The 12,902-nt window shown below is 40.6% G+C and overlaps 1 protein-coding gene across 1 annotated transcript in view; it reads right to left on the bottom strand.

The window, feature by feature from the left end:
• Positions 1-10,742: 10,742 nt before the first annotated feature.
• The window catches only part of LOC148119787 (POU domain, class 6, transcription factor 2-like), an 8,445-nt gene continuing 6,285 nt past the window's right edge, over positions 10,743-12,902 (bottom strand). The window contains exon 3 of the mRNA XM_087896665.1: positions 10,743-12,902. This exon is cut by the window's right edge and continues 2,339 nt beyond it. The gene's annotated coding sequence lies outside the window, so the exon portion shown is untranslated.

Consider the following 12,902-nt stretch of genomic DNA (forward strand, 5'->3'; position numbering starts at 1 on the left):
ACTTTCTTGAACCTTGAACGCATGGGCACAGGAGACTACTTCCTAAATATAATACCAGTAGCACAGACAATGAGATTGACAATTAACAAATGGGACGTCCTGTGTAAGTGCATTCAAGTGTACTTCCTACTTTCTCTTCTATGAGGTTCAGTGTGGCTGGCTTTATGTTGAGGTCTTTGATCCATTTGGACTTGAGTTTTGTGCATGGTGATAGAAATATGGATCTATTTTCTTTCTTCTATATGTTGATATCCAGTTACATCAGCATCATTTGTTGAAATTGCTTTCTTTTTTCCATTTGATATTGTCAAGAATCGGGTCTTCGTAGGTGTGTGGTCTTCGATTCAGTTCCATTGGTCCTTCTGTCTGTTTTTATGCTGTAGTTGTGTAGTAGAGTTTAAGGTCAGGGGTTGTGATGCCTCCAGAAATTCCTTTATCGTATAGGATTGTTTGGGCTATCCTGTCTTCTTCTTCTTCTTCTTCTTCTTCTTCTTCTTCTTCTTCTTCTTCTTCTTCTTCTTCTTCTTCTTCTTCTTCTTCTTCTTCTTTTGCTTTTCCATATGAAATTGAGTATTGTTCTTTTAAGGTCTGTGAAGAATTTTGCTTTGATCTTGATGGGCATTGTATTGAATCTGTAGATTGCTTTTGATAAGATTGCCATTTTACTATGTTGCTATCTACCCAGAGCATGGAAAATCTTTCCATTTTCTAGTGTCTACTTATATTTCTTTCTTCAAAGATTTAATCTCTTGCCATACAGGTCTTCCACTTGTTTGGTTAGAGTTACTCCAAGATATTTTATGCTATTTGTGGCTATTGTGAAGGGTGATGTTTCCCTGATTTCTTTCTCAGCCTGTTTATCATCTGTGTAAAGGAGGGTTACTAATTTTTTGAGTTAATGTTATATCCTGATACATTACTGAAGGTGTTTATGAGTTATAGAAATTCATTGGTAGAATTTTTGGGGCCCCTTAGGTAAACTCATATCATCAGCAAATAGTGAGAGTTTGACTTCTTCTTTTCTGATTTGTATCCCATTGATCTCCTTTTGTTGGAAGACTTATTATTCATATATGCCAGGCTTAGATTGGCTTGTTGCTAGTCAGCTTTCTTTTCTTCTTTTTTCTTTTCCTTTCTTCCTTTCTTATTTCCTTCCTTCCTTCTGTCTTCCTTTCTCTCTCTCTCTCTCTCTCTCTCTCTCTCTCTCTCTCTCTCTCTCTCTCTCTTTCTCTGTCTCTCTGTCTGTCTGTCTCTCTTTCTGCCTTCCTTCCTTCCTTTCCTTTTTTCTTTCTCTCTCTCTTTTTCTTCCTTCCTTTCTCTTAGTTTTTTTGAGACAGGGTTTCTCTGTGTCCCCACCATGGTTCTCATGGGACTCACTTTGTAGTCCAGGATGGCCTTGAACTCACAGAGATCAGCCTGCTTCTGCTCCTTGCTAGTGACTGTTCTAGACAGGCAAAGTATCCCAGGTTCACGGAGTTAAACAAATGAAGCATAAAGAATGCAACACATGTTTGCATCATTAAACAAATGTTCCACAGCATAAATAAATGTAACACATCTTCAACTAATATTCCACAACAATAAGGTAATCGAACATCCTGAGTGTTTAGATGATAAGGTCTGTAAGAATGAGTTATTAAAGAACTTGAGGATCCTAATGAAAGGGCTATTGAAGTAAACTATAGGTTTGTTCTCTAACTAGTCCATACCCATATCCCTAACACAGGTGAGCACAAAGTCCTCCTTGTTACTATGACACTTACTATTCTTAAAGTCAAAGTGTCCTCCTCAAGATTTGATATGAATTGTCTCACAGTTTCTCATGTGTTTGAATGCTTGGGCCCTTGCTGGGGTTGCTGTTTGGGAAGATCATAAAAGCCAGGGCTGTGGAAATTAGCAGGAGGAACTAGGTGACTGGATGCAGTAGGGGCCTGCCAAAGTCATGTACCTTACTGCTTCAGACCCATCTTCCCCAGTCACCAGCTCCTCCAACTGCCACATCTCCCGGTCCCCTGAAAGCCTGAGAATTGGGGTACCTTTTGTCTCTTAAGTTGCATCTTGTTGGGGATTTTGGCAGCCTTGACAAAAGTTGTGCAGTGCACGGAACTGGATAGAGCATTATCTTTGCATTATTCCCTGCTATTACCGACTTATTGCTCGCTGTGACATCACAAACACCTTTGTGAGAAGGGTTTGTAATCTGTATGCATAAGGCCCTGCGGTGTGCTGGGGTTTGTGTTGGTACTGCAAAGAAGCTCTCGTTGGTTGGAGAGCAGTTGGATTCCAGCATTAGTCCTGATGAGCTTGGACTTTACTAATTTCTTGGACCTTGACACTGTCAGTTTTCTTCTTTGTTGGTTTGGATTTTGTGTTGTTTTTCCTTTTGATTCACGCACTCAATGCTTCTGCTTGAGGCATGTCTTTCTGTTTGTGTGTTCATTTTGCTTTAATAAATTCTTTTCTTGGACATGTTTTACCTTGGTTTCATTTTTCTTATCTTAAACCTTAACTGTGTAAAATAAGGAATTTCCCTGTGACTTTTATAAATGAATACAGTGAACTGGGATATTTTCACCCGCTCTCTTACATTGCAGCTGTCCCTGTCATGTGCCTAAAAGTCCCCCATATTTATTACGGTTCCACCTACCCATCTGTGGCAGTTTGACTAGGTCTGACCCGCATAGACTCATGTGAATGCTTGTCCCACAGGAAGTTGAACCATTAGGAGGTGTGGCCTTGTTGGAGTAGGTGTGTTTTTGTGGAGGAAGTGGGTCACTGGAGACAGGCTTTGAGCTCTCCTATGCTCAAGTTATGGCCAGTGTGGGACACAGTCTTTTTCTGCTGCTGGTGGATGAAAATGTAGAGTGTCTCAGCTCCTTCTCCAGCAACGTCTGTCTGCACACCACCATGTTTTGTCATGATTGACCAAACCTCCTAAAGTATAAGCCAGCCCCTATGAAATGTTTTCTTTTATAAAAGTTGTCGTGGTCATGGTGTCTCTTCACAGCAACAGAAACCCTAACTAAGACAATATACATGACTCTAGTGAGACTCCCCAAATCTGTGAAACTGGACTGTTACAGATGACAATCCCTATGCCCATGTATATTTCAGAAAATGATAAAATCTCCTTCTTCGTGGCTGAACAAGGATCCCTTGATCCCTCCTTACATGCTTATTGATTTGTGTGGAATTATTCTATGATTCCATACTGAATTCATGGTGAGCATGAAGCATCATTTCTGTCACGTGTTATTGAACTTTGTGTGAACTACCAAAGACTTTCATGAAATTGGATGTACATGTTTAAGCTCATCAGGGATGTGTGTGTGTGTGTGTGTGTGTGTGTGTGTGTGTGTGTGTTATGCTTTCAGCATCAGGGTAATACTGGCTTTGTAGACCAAGTTTGATGAAATGATCTTTCCTTGTCTCTTTTGTGAAGCTGCTTAAGGGGTATTGCTTTTCATTATACTGGGCAGCTAGTAGGGAAGATCCATCATTTAATCCATTGGTCCTGGGTTGTCCTTGTTGGGAGAGATTGTATTACTCTTTACATCTTGTCTATGTATTGATCTCTTTACATGTTTTCTAATATCCTCAATTTTCCACTACACCCAAGGTATAGCAGCAGGAAGGCAGCAGATAAGAATGTATGTTTGATAACCTCTTATATCAAAGTTGATGTCTGTTTTGTGACTTGAGAAATTTCAGGATTGTCAACACTCTGGAGTTCAAGTTTGCCTTGTGTCCCATAGGCTGTAGGGGGCGGGGCATGGCTCCTACTTGTTTCTTCTGTGTGGAGAAAAATCTTTGTCTTTTTTTTTTTGTAGTTCTTCCCATTTTTTTTTCTCTTTTGATATTTTTTTAATGTTGACTTTCTTCCATTCAAACTCCTAGTCTCTCAGATGCTGTCATCTTGCTAGAATCTACCTGAGAGAGTGTCTTTTGCCTTGACAACAGCAGCCGACATATACTGCCAGTGTTAGAGTAGTAAGTTCATTAAGTACAGCATTTATCTTCTAAGTATTCAGAAATTGGGAGCAGTGAACCCCCAGATCCTGAATTTCTTGTAAACAACTTGTTTTCCCCTGATCAGAGTGCCTACAGCTGCACTGAGCACGAGACCCTCAGGAGTTCCTGATGGCAGGGGAATGGTTTCTGGTGCGTTTGCCTGGGGCATGGCTATCCCTATATAAGCTGCCCCTGGACACAATAAAGGGGGCATTCTTGGGGCTTTCCTGTTTCAAGGATGACCTGTGTCTCTGTCTGTGTGTCTTTGCGTGTTTCAATCTCCAGCCCCTTGCCCAATTTACCAACTGTATGGTGGCGCATAGAGCACAGGCGGGGCATGGTGCTCTGCAAGTGAAGGTCCCACCGAGACTGGGAACTAGGGAACGCTGAGAGGTCACCCTCGGGAATGGAGAGGGTGAATTGGGGAATGGTAGGTGTGTTTTCATCCCCAGAGACACTCTGTGAGACGCCCTCGGAAAACAGGAGGCAGGAGGGTGAATTGAAGGCCTCCAAAAAGAAAAGAGTAAAAAGTACAAAAAAAAAGTGTTTCAGAAGTGATGTTTACACTATTTCATGATGTGTTATCTCTGTGGCCTTTAATATCCTCAACACTGTCTACTGAGCCCACGACACCTATCTTAGGTATTCAGTACAGCTGTGTATCACTGTTAGGTAACCAATGAAAATCATTATCAAAAGTCACCAGAAACACCCAACCATCAAATCAGTTAGATTTATTAACTTGTGCCCAGTCATTAACAATGCAGACCCTAGAGAGCCATGGGATATCTTGTTAGAGGAGGAATCGGGAGAGAGAGGATCTAGGATTTAGGTCTGTGATGCTGATGTAGTAAGCGATCAGTCAGTGTTTCTATGAACAAAATGAAATGAGCATAGGAATCAAGTGTTTCCTCATTTCCTCTCCAATTCCCCCTCGTTAGTAGGGTCATAGTTATACCTTTGGCAGTGGCAGCTGACCTACATTCAATTTTCACCAAGAGCAAGATGCTGATTTAGTGACTGGACAAGACCAGGTTCCCCATGCACTTAGGTATGGCTTTGGAGGAGAAGAGCACACAAGAGCGGCTTTCCTTCCTGACAAGACTGCCACTCTGAGGAAGACCTGAACTGGGGAGGGAAAGGTTAGCACTAAGTTGGCTTCTAAGCTAAAACTGTGCAATTTGAAGTCACCATTAAATTAGTAATAACTTTTAGTAGTAATGTTTTCTAGTTAGTGACCTGCAATGGTCACAATGAAGCCCCTTAGCTGAGTTCGTTCTGGAGCCTACCCCGGGGGGAGACTTGACCATGCCTGCTTCATGCTGGAGGTTGCTTAGGCCCATTGTGCAGAGTTTAACTAAAGGTGCTGTGTTCAGTGTTGTGCATTAAAGTAGGCTCAACAAAGCCCATTAGCCTAACGGTTCTCAATCCTGGCTACATGTTAACAGCACTAACAGAGCAATTGTGGTCCCAGTGAACAATGAAGTCAGGCTCTCTGGAGATAAAATCCAGGAGTAGGAGAAGGCGCATTATTCCTTAACCCTACACAAAGAATTACAGGCAACTACAAAATGCTGAGAGTGGAAGAAATAGTCTTTACTAGAGAAGAACACACTGAGATTGGCTACCCAATATCCCTGAAAATATTCATATAAGGGATATTCTTCAGAATGAACAGGTCATATTTGTGTACTTAGGATTACGCACACACGCACATGCACACACACACAGCTAATAAAGAGGTCATGAGTTTAGAAAGAGGGCAAGAAGGAGGTATATGGGAGGGTTTGGAGGGAGGAAGGGAAGTGGTAAATGATCTAATTATAAACTCAAAAAGATAACTTAAAAAGCAGGACTATTTCTGTATATCTCTTTTGAAAGGAAGTAGAGCATACCGGGAGCTGGCATACTTGTGTGCTGAGTCTCACGTGTTGTGTGAGGTACTCTAATCAGATGTGGTGGGGCTACTGGCCCGTGAGTAGTTGCCAGACTAAACTCAGAGTCCAGTTAAAGTTTTATTTCAGTTGGAAACAATGTTTCTTATTATACTGCTAATATTGTACAATATATAAATTATTTGTTGCTAATCTGAGATTCAAACATAACTGCGGTTTCTATTTTATAAAATGGCAATTATAGGGGAGGGACTGGGGGAGCAAAGCAGCTTGTTTTTCACGGTAGTTAGGTGAAAACATCCAATATTGATCAGTGCTAGTTGGAGAGGGTTGAAATTAGGGCTGTTGGCTGTAAATAGCAGAAGCTTATTTGGGTAAACTAAGAGGGAAAGAATGCAGAACCATGTGGGACACATGTAGAACCAGGCTTGGGAAGGTACTCATCAAGAGTGCTGGGAAGTCAATGGCTCAGTCAGGGCCATGTTAGGGAAGGGCCTGGTTTGGGAGGTGCCTCTGTAGTCACGGTCTCTTTTTATTTCTGTTGTGGCTGTCAGTTCTGCTGTCAATAAACTATCTCCTTGACTTTGCACCTCTGAGCTATTCCTTCAAAGTTAACAGTTCAGGGGGGAGCATCTTAACTCACGAGTCCCAGTAGTTATCAAGCAGGGGACAGAGGAAGCAATGCCTAACTTTGGCTTTTTAGAAGCTGATTTCTATATTCTATCAAGTCTTAAAAATAGAAAAAGATTGCCCAAATAGTAAAGAATATTAAGTTGAAGTTTTAAGATAAGAGTAACATATACTGTTGAGGGCTGAGATGGTCTCAGCATCATGGGAGTTTAAAAGTGGCAGCATGGGCTTGTGGGAGATGAGTTCGGCTTTCCAGCCACACTATGCCTTTAGCTGGCTCTGTGGGTCACTTGGTCTCCCTTAACTTCAGTTTTCTGAAAAGTCAGTGATTTTTAGATTTTTTTTTTTAATTTCACTACCCAGTAAAATTCAAAAGTAATTTTGGAGATATATAATTATCTTGTCATTTTCTACTTTGTTAATTGAAAATGTAATTTCAAATAACTACCAGCTACCATCATCATTTTATAAAATAAACTACATTTTAATCATAATCCCCAAATACGAAGTGTATAATCTCAGAATATTGACACCTTCCTTAGTTGAGCTTGACTTTTAGGAAAGCCTGCTCTGTTGGCTTTTTCTTATTTTCCAATTTCAGTCGGATCAATGAGAGCCTGCACAGTAACAGTTAGTACCTGGGAGCATCAGCAGTGGCTTTTAATGTCCTTTCCAGCATTAAAATTCCGTCGATTTCTGAACACTAGAGAGGGGGGAGGTTTGTAGCAGGCTTGTAGCATCACAAGCTATTCCGTTTCGGTCCCTGGGTAAGCTTTTGTTAGATAATCTGCAATGCATGGCATACAGGCTACTTTTAATGTGCATTTAAAACTCTTGAATGGCAAGAGGAAGCCTTTGGGATGGGGAAAACTCACCTCTCTACATTGCTTAATGTTACTGTCTTAGAAGTGCCCAGAGACTTTGGCAGTGAGTATGTTTCTATAAATCTTAAAAATCGATTAGTTAATCAATATGTTGGGAGGGCCAGTAGATGTGCCCACTTAGGGGACGAAAGGCCTCATCCAGCTTGGCCTTGCTCGTTATTGAGACATTGATAAACTAAGACTGTACAGAGGATTATGGAGATAACTATAGTCTCATTTTTTTCTTTCCACCCTTTGAAAAAACACTTCGTACTTTGAGAGGGCAGCTGGGAATGAGGAGTTGAATGGACGCATTTGGAAGGAAGGAAACCATAGATAAACTTACAAACATGCAGAAGCACTAAGGAAAGAACAGCTCACTGAGTGGGCAGAGTAGTGAACAGTGTTCCGTACCAGAACGAGGGAAGCGTTGGCTCTAAGAATGTAAGTTTCTCATAACAAGGACTGTGACGAGGCCCTTTCTGTGTATTTAGAGCCAAACAGAAGAAAGACGGAAAGGTTTAATTTATGGCAGTAAACTGCCTTCCTCAGGGACCCAAAGTCCTGCTTCAGCTGTTTACGCACCTACAATCTGTCATTCTGTTCTCCTTTGTAGGTTTGTGCTGAGCCATTTTGGTTGGGCCCTTTCTTCCCCCCATTCCCCTCCTCTGTGATTATCTCTTTTTAAAATCTCACCTTGTAAGTCCAGTTTGCTTTCTTCTTGGTGCGGACGGGTTAGTTTCACAATGTGTCCATGTTACTCATTCTAATGGTTCAGGGGCCATTCTCCCTTGCCTGCTTAGAGGGTAGCTAATTTTATCACAACTATCCGTTAAAAAAATCTATCTTTAACTCATATTTTCACTTCTTAGTGACCTATGACTGAAGAACATTTGGTAGTCAAGCCACCATGACTTCTTCCTGGTTCATCCCATTCTGGACATGCATATGTGCATGTATGTACAGGGATTAGAGGTCATTCCAAGCGTCTGCTTTGGACAGCTAATATCTGTTAACAAAGAGAAAGCAAACAGAAGGATACCAAAAGGAGGGTAAACTATACAAAAACATTTTTCTTTTACTCAGTATAATAAATAATCCATAGATGTCACCTTTTCCCTTTGACCATGGGTTTCCTGGGAGCACAGCAAATAAACCACAGGAACACTGTTGTGTTGAACTTTTTTCGAAGGGCGGGGCAATGGAGTCAGAACTGCCAAAACTTCTGTGTGAGTCCAGCTGTGGATTTTCATGAAATTCACTTTTGCTGCCCTTTGCCTCTGGCTGCCTTGTGTCTGTGTGACCGATTCTATGGGGGAATCATCACCAACACTGCTTTTGAAATCATTTAATGACACAGATGTGTTGTGGAATATTCTTTTAAGATGTGTTACCTTTGCTTTTGCTGTGGAACATTTGTTTAACGACGCAAAGATGTGTTGCTTTCTTTTATGCTGCATTTGATTAACTCTATGAAGCTGTGATTCTTTGCCTGTCTAAACTACCTGACCGGTTTAATAAAGAGCTGAACAGCCATAGCCAGGCAGGAGAAAGATAGGCAGGTCTGGCAGGCAGAGAGAATAAATAGGAGGAGAAATCTTGGGAAAGGAAGGTTGAGGGGGAAAAAAAGAAGGAGAGGAGGACACCAGGGGCCAGCCACCCAGCCAGCCAAGGAGTAAGAAGTAAAGAAAGGTTTATAGAAAAGAGAAAGATAAAAGCCTAGAAGCAAAAGTTAGATTGGATAATTTGTTAAGAAAAGCTGATAAGAAATAAACCATGCTAAGGGAGGACATTCATAAGAAAGAATAAGCCTCCATATAATTTATTTGGGAGTGGGTTGGTGGCCCCCCAAAGAAGAAAGAGCCAGAAGAGTCAAAGAGTAAAAACCAACCAGCTACACAGTGGTCATCTTCCAAGCCTGTGAACTATTGATTCTTTATCACATTTTCTTGACTTTCAGGTGAGCCTAGCACTATTTTTATTCGGGGATTTAGTTTTATTTGTAGATTGTAATATTGAAAAACAGGCTAATTTTAATTTCAGGTTTTTGCACTTTTTTAGACAATTCTAATTTCTGAGTCTTTAACACGTAGAATATTCTGGCACATAAAGTGCTTATAAGATATTTGCGAAATATGGGATGCTACAGTTTAAATGATGACTGGATTTTTAAAGAGCCCATGTTGCATGCTTGCCCCATAAACTAGCTCTAGAATCTTCTATATGGAAAGAAGGCTTAAAGCAACTCTGGCTGTTTTTTGTTGTTGTTGTTGTTGTTGTTATTTTTTTCTTTTATCTTTCCTTTCTCCCACCAGTGAGGGTAGAGGCGTCAATATTTCTTCCTTTTAAGGCTGTACTTGGAGCTTGTTTCTTTGTCTGTTCATTATGCTACATGGGCAGTCAGATTTTGGTGAAGCTGATACGCAGATCTCCATATCACTTTATGAAATATTTGCTGAAGGTCACCAAATGCATGGAGATTTGAATTTTAAATATTATGGGTTTAACTGCATTAAAAAAAATGACTGAGTGGTGGTGGCTCACGACTTTCATCCCAGTGCTCAGGAGGCAGAGGCAGGCAGATCTCTGTGAATTTGAGGCCACCCTGGTCTAAAATGGGAGTTCCAGATAACCAGGGTTACTACAGGATGAGTCTACTTTTCTTTTAAATAAGTAAATTGCATAACAAAAATTAATTCACTGCTCCTATCTGTATGTTTTAGACGTATAAATTTGTAATTTATGCAAGATGCTACACAGAGCAACCGAAAGAGACCTGGCAGAGCTCTCTGTGAGAGTTGGCTCCCAGCTGGGCTAAGCAGCAGACTGCACTGGTTCTCAACTGTGTCTGTGCATTGCCATGTCTCACCTTCCAGCTTCTGGTTCTTGGGGAGTCTCGTCTTTCGTTTTGGCGATCCTGTGGTGCTGTTGTTGTGGGGTTCCATGTCCTACCTAGGCAAGATTGAACCTGTGGTTCCAAATGCTTGATTTAAGCACACCTTGCCCCAGTACCACTGTTTGGACTAGAGTAAGGAGAATTCCTTGATACCTTTGGGTGGACAGTTAGGAGATCAGGCGGAGAATAAAGCCAAGTGAGATAGGCAGGGGACAAGACTGAATCAACTGTGTTTGCTCTGCACAAGATGACCTCCCATTAAGTAATGAAATATGGCATCTTGTCACTTAGTCACACGAGTTGAATTTCTGTAATATGCAATGAAAAGCATCCCAGTGAATCTGGTAATTCCTTTCCTCAACCTTTGGGGTTCTAATGATGCTGAAATAAATGCTTACACTTTGAGGGACAGGTGTACCTGAGTGCAAGACATACTTAGCCCTGAAGTTCATGTCAAACAAGTCTTTATTTTTCATGATACAAATTAAAAGTGACAGATCTGAAGCTGTTAAGAAATACACAAAGTGCAGCTTTACCAACCATACAGATATTGCTCTAGATTAAGTACAGTTTTTATTTTTAAACATTAAGCAACCTGTGCAGATAAGTCAGCTTTGGTTTCAATGTTAGAACAAGTAAGGAGCTTTTCAATATCCAGTTTGGCTTCTTGGTCACAAGTCTATCATGTCATTATCTCGTCATGATGATTTTATTTTTTCCAGAACAACCCAGTCTTTTCCTGCCCTCTCTCCTGCTGCCTGCTCCAGGCATGGAGAAGCAGATTTCTTCGCAGTGCCTCATTAAGTGACCCTGGTGACCAGTCTAGATCACAGCACAGAGGACAAAATCATGAAAAAGAAAGCTTAAAAAAAATCACTTTTCAACAACGAATAAGCCAATGTGCCTCACATAATGTCAGTTTGAAGGCAAGCAAATCACATGACAAAAAGCTCATTACAAAATATCTTCCAAACAGATTTTACAGTCAGACATGGAAATAAAAATCAATTTCCTTTTTCGCCATTGTTTTTATGCTTGATCATTAACTGGGTACAAGTAGAGTGCTGAGGTAAAACATTGATGAACAGTTTGTGATTTTCTTTCTCTTAAAATAGGAACAGTTTAGTATTGCAAGATTGTCAGCAACATTTAGCCATATCTACACAATGTGCATATACCTACACATACTGAGCTTTGGTCCAGCGTAGAGAAGAGAGCAAAGGCAATTGGATTTCTTTTTGGTTACAGCTTGAGTTCTTTGATGCGCCTCCACTTGTTTTGTTCTGCTTCCCACAGCTCCTTCTGCTTTTTGTTCTCCTTTGTGTTGTGTTGTGTGTGTGACTGTGTGATCACGACATAAAGAGTCCAAAACTTGCAAAGGCAGGTGAAACTTTTAACTATTCAAAATATCTTTTTGGTTGAGAGAAAAAACAACCCCGCAAGCAAGTGTAAAATACAATATTGGCTGTCATTTCTCATCAATGATGAAGAAAATGAAGATGACAACGATTTAAAGAATGTGAGAGAAAGATTACAGAAGCTTGAACTACGATGCGGATGCCCAAAGTGGCTTTTACTTTTTGTTGGTGGCAACCTTAACCTTCAGTTCATGGAAACATAAAAGACACTTAGATGTTATTGGCGTATGAAGTTGTTTACCAAAGGAAAGAAGAAATGTCTAATAAAACTAAGCAGTAGGTGTGGTCCTGAAGGCTTGTGTGTTCCCAAGTACAGTTTATATTCCTAAGAATCTGTTCAGGCATCTTTTTTTTTTGCCTTGTAGCAAAAAATTCATCAGTAAAAAAATCAATATAAGAAGCATTACAACACTATATAAATAATTTATAAAACAATACAAAATTATAAAACTATAAAAAAATCACTGCACATGAATAGTTTTACAACCATGGGATGGATTCATTTCTCTTTTGTTCTACTCCGGGTGATTACTTTTATTTTATATTTTCACTACCCTAGTTATGCTCCCCCAAGTACAGATCTCAGAGCTGGGCAGACCTCATGGGCCCGCTGCCCGTTCCGATTTAAACATTTACCACCCGTCATAGGTTATCTTGTTAACTTCTCCTCTTGGGGAGCTTTTCTTGATTTGATGGAATTTGGAGCAGGTCCTAGGAGAATACAAAATCTGTTTTAATCAATAAAGTTTTCGGTTTCTGGGTTGCTGGTATCTGTGCAGTTTTTTGCAGTGGTGAAATGCTACCATGGTGTTGGCACTGATGGGGTTGGTTGTGGTCCAATTAGCATCAGACTGGTGGCACAGAAACACTTTTATTAATGACTCTCTCACTTCCAGGATTATTGTTACTTAGTTTCCTTGTTGGAACTTTATGGTTGCTGATTGAACCAGCTGAGGGAACTGTTACATTGCCCCATTTTCATAACCAGCAAAGGAGCCAACACAACGGAAAAACTAGAACCCTGGGTGGGAGGCGTGTGCTAGGGGAAGGGGATCATGGTCTTTGTCATCAACTGGGCAACGGGAGGTGGGGTTTCTCTTTACCTTTCATGATTTGCCTCTAGGCAGTAAATGAGCATGCTTTTTAATTACTCATGAATATTTACATTTTGACAACAAGCAGATCAATG

Source organism: Myodes glareolus, chromosome 14 (genome assembly GCF_982192425.1).
Source record: "Myodes glareolus chromosome 14, mMyoGla1.1, whole genome shotgun sequence".
Classification (NCBI taxonomy): domain Eukaryota; kingdom Metazoa; phylum Chordata; class Mammalia; order Rodentia; family Cricetidae; genus Myodes; species Myodes glareolus.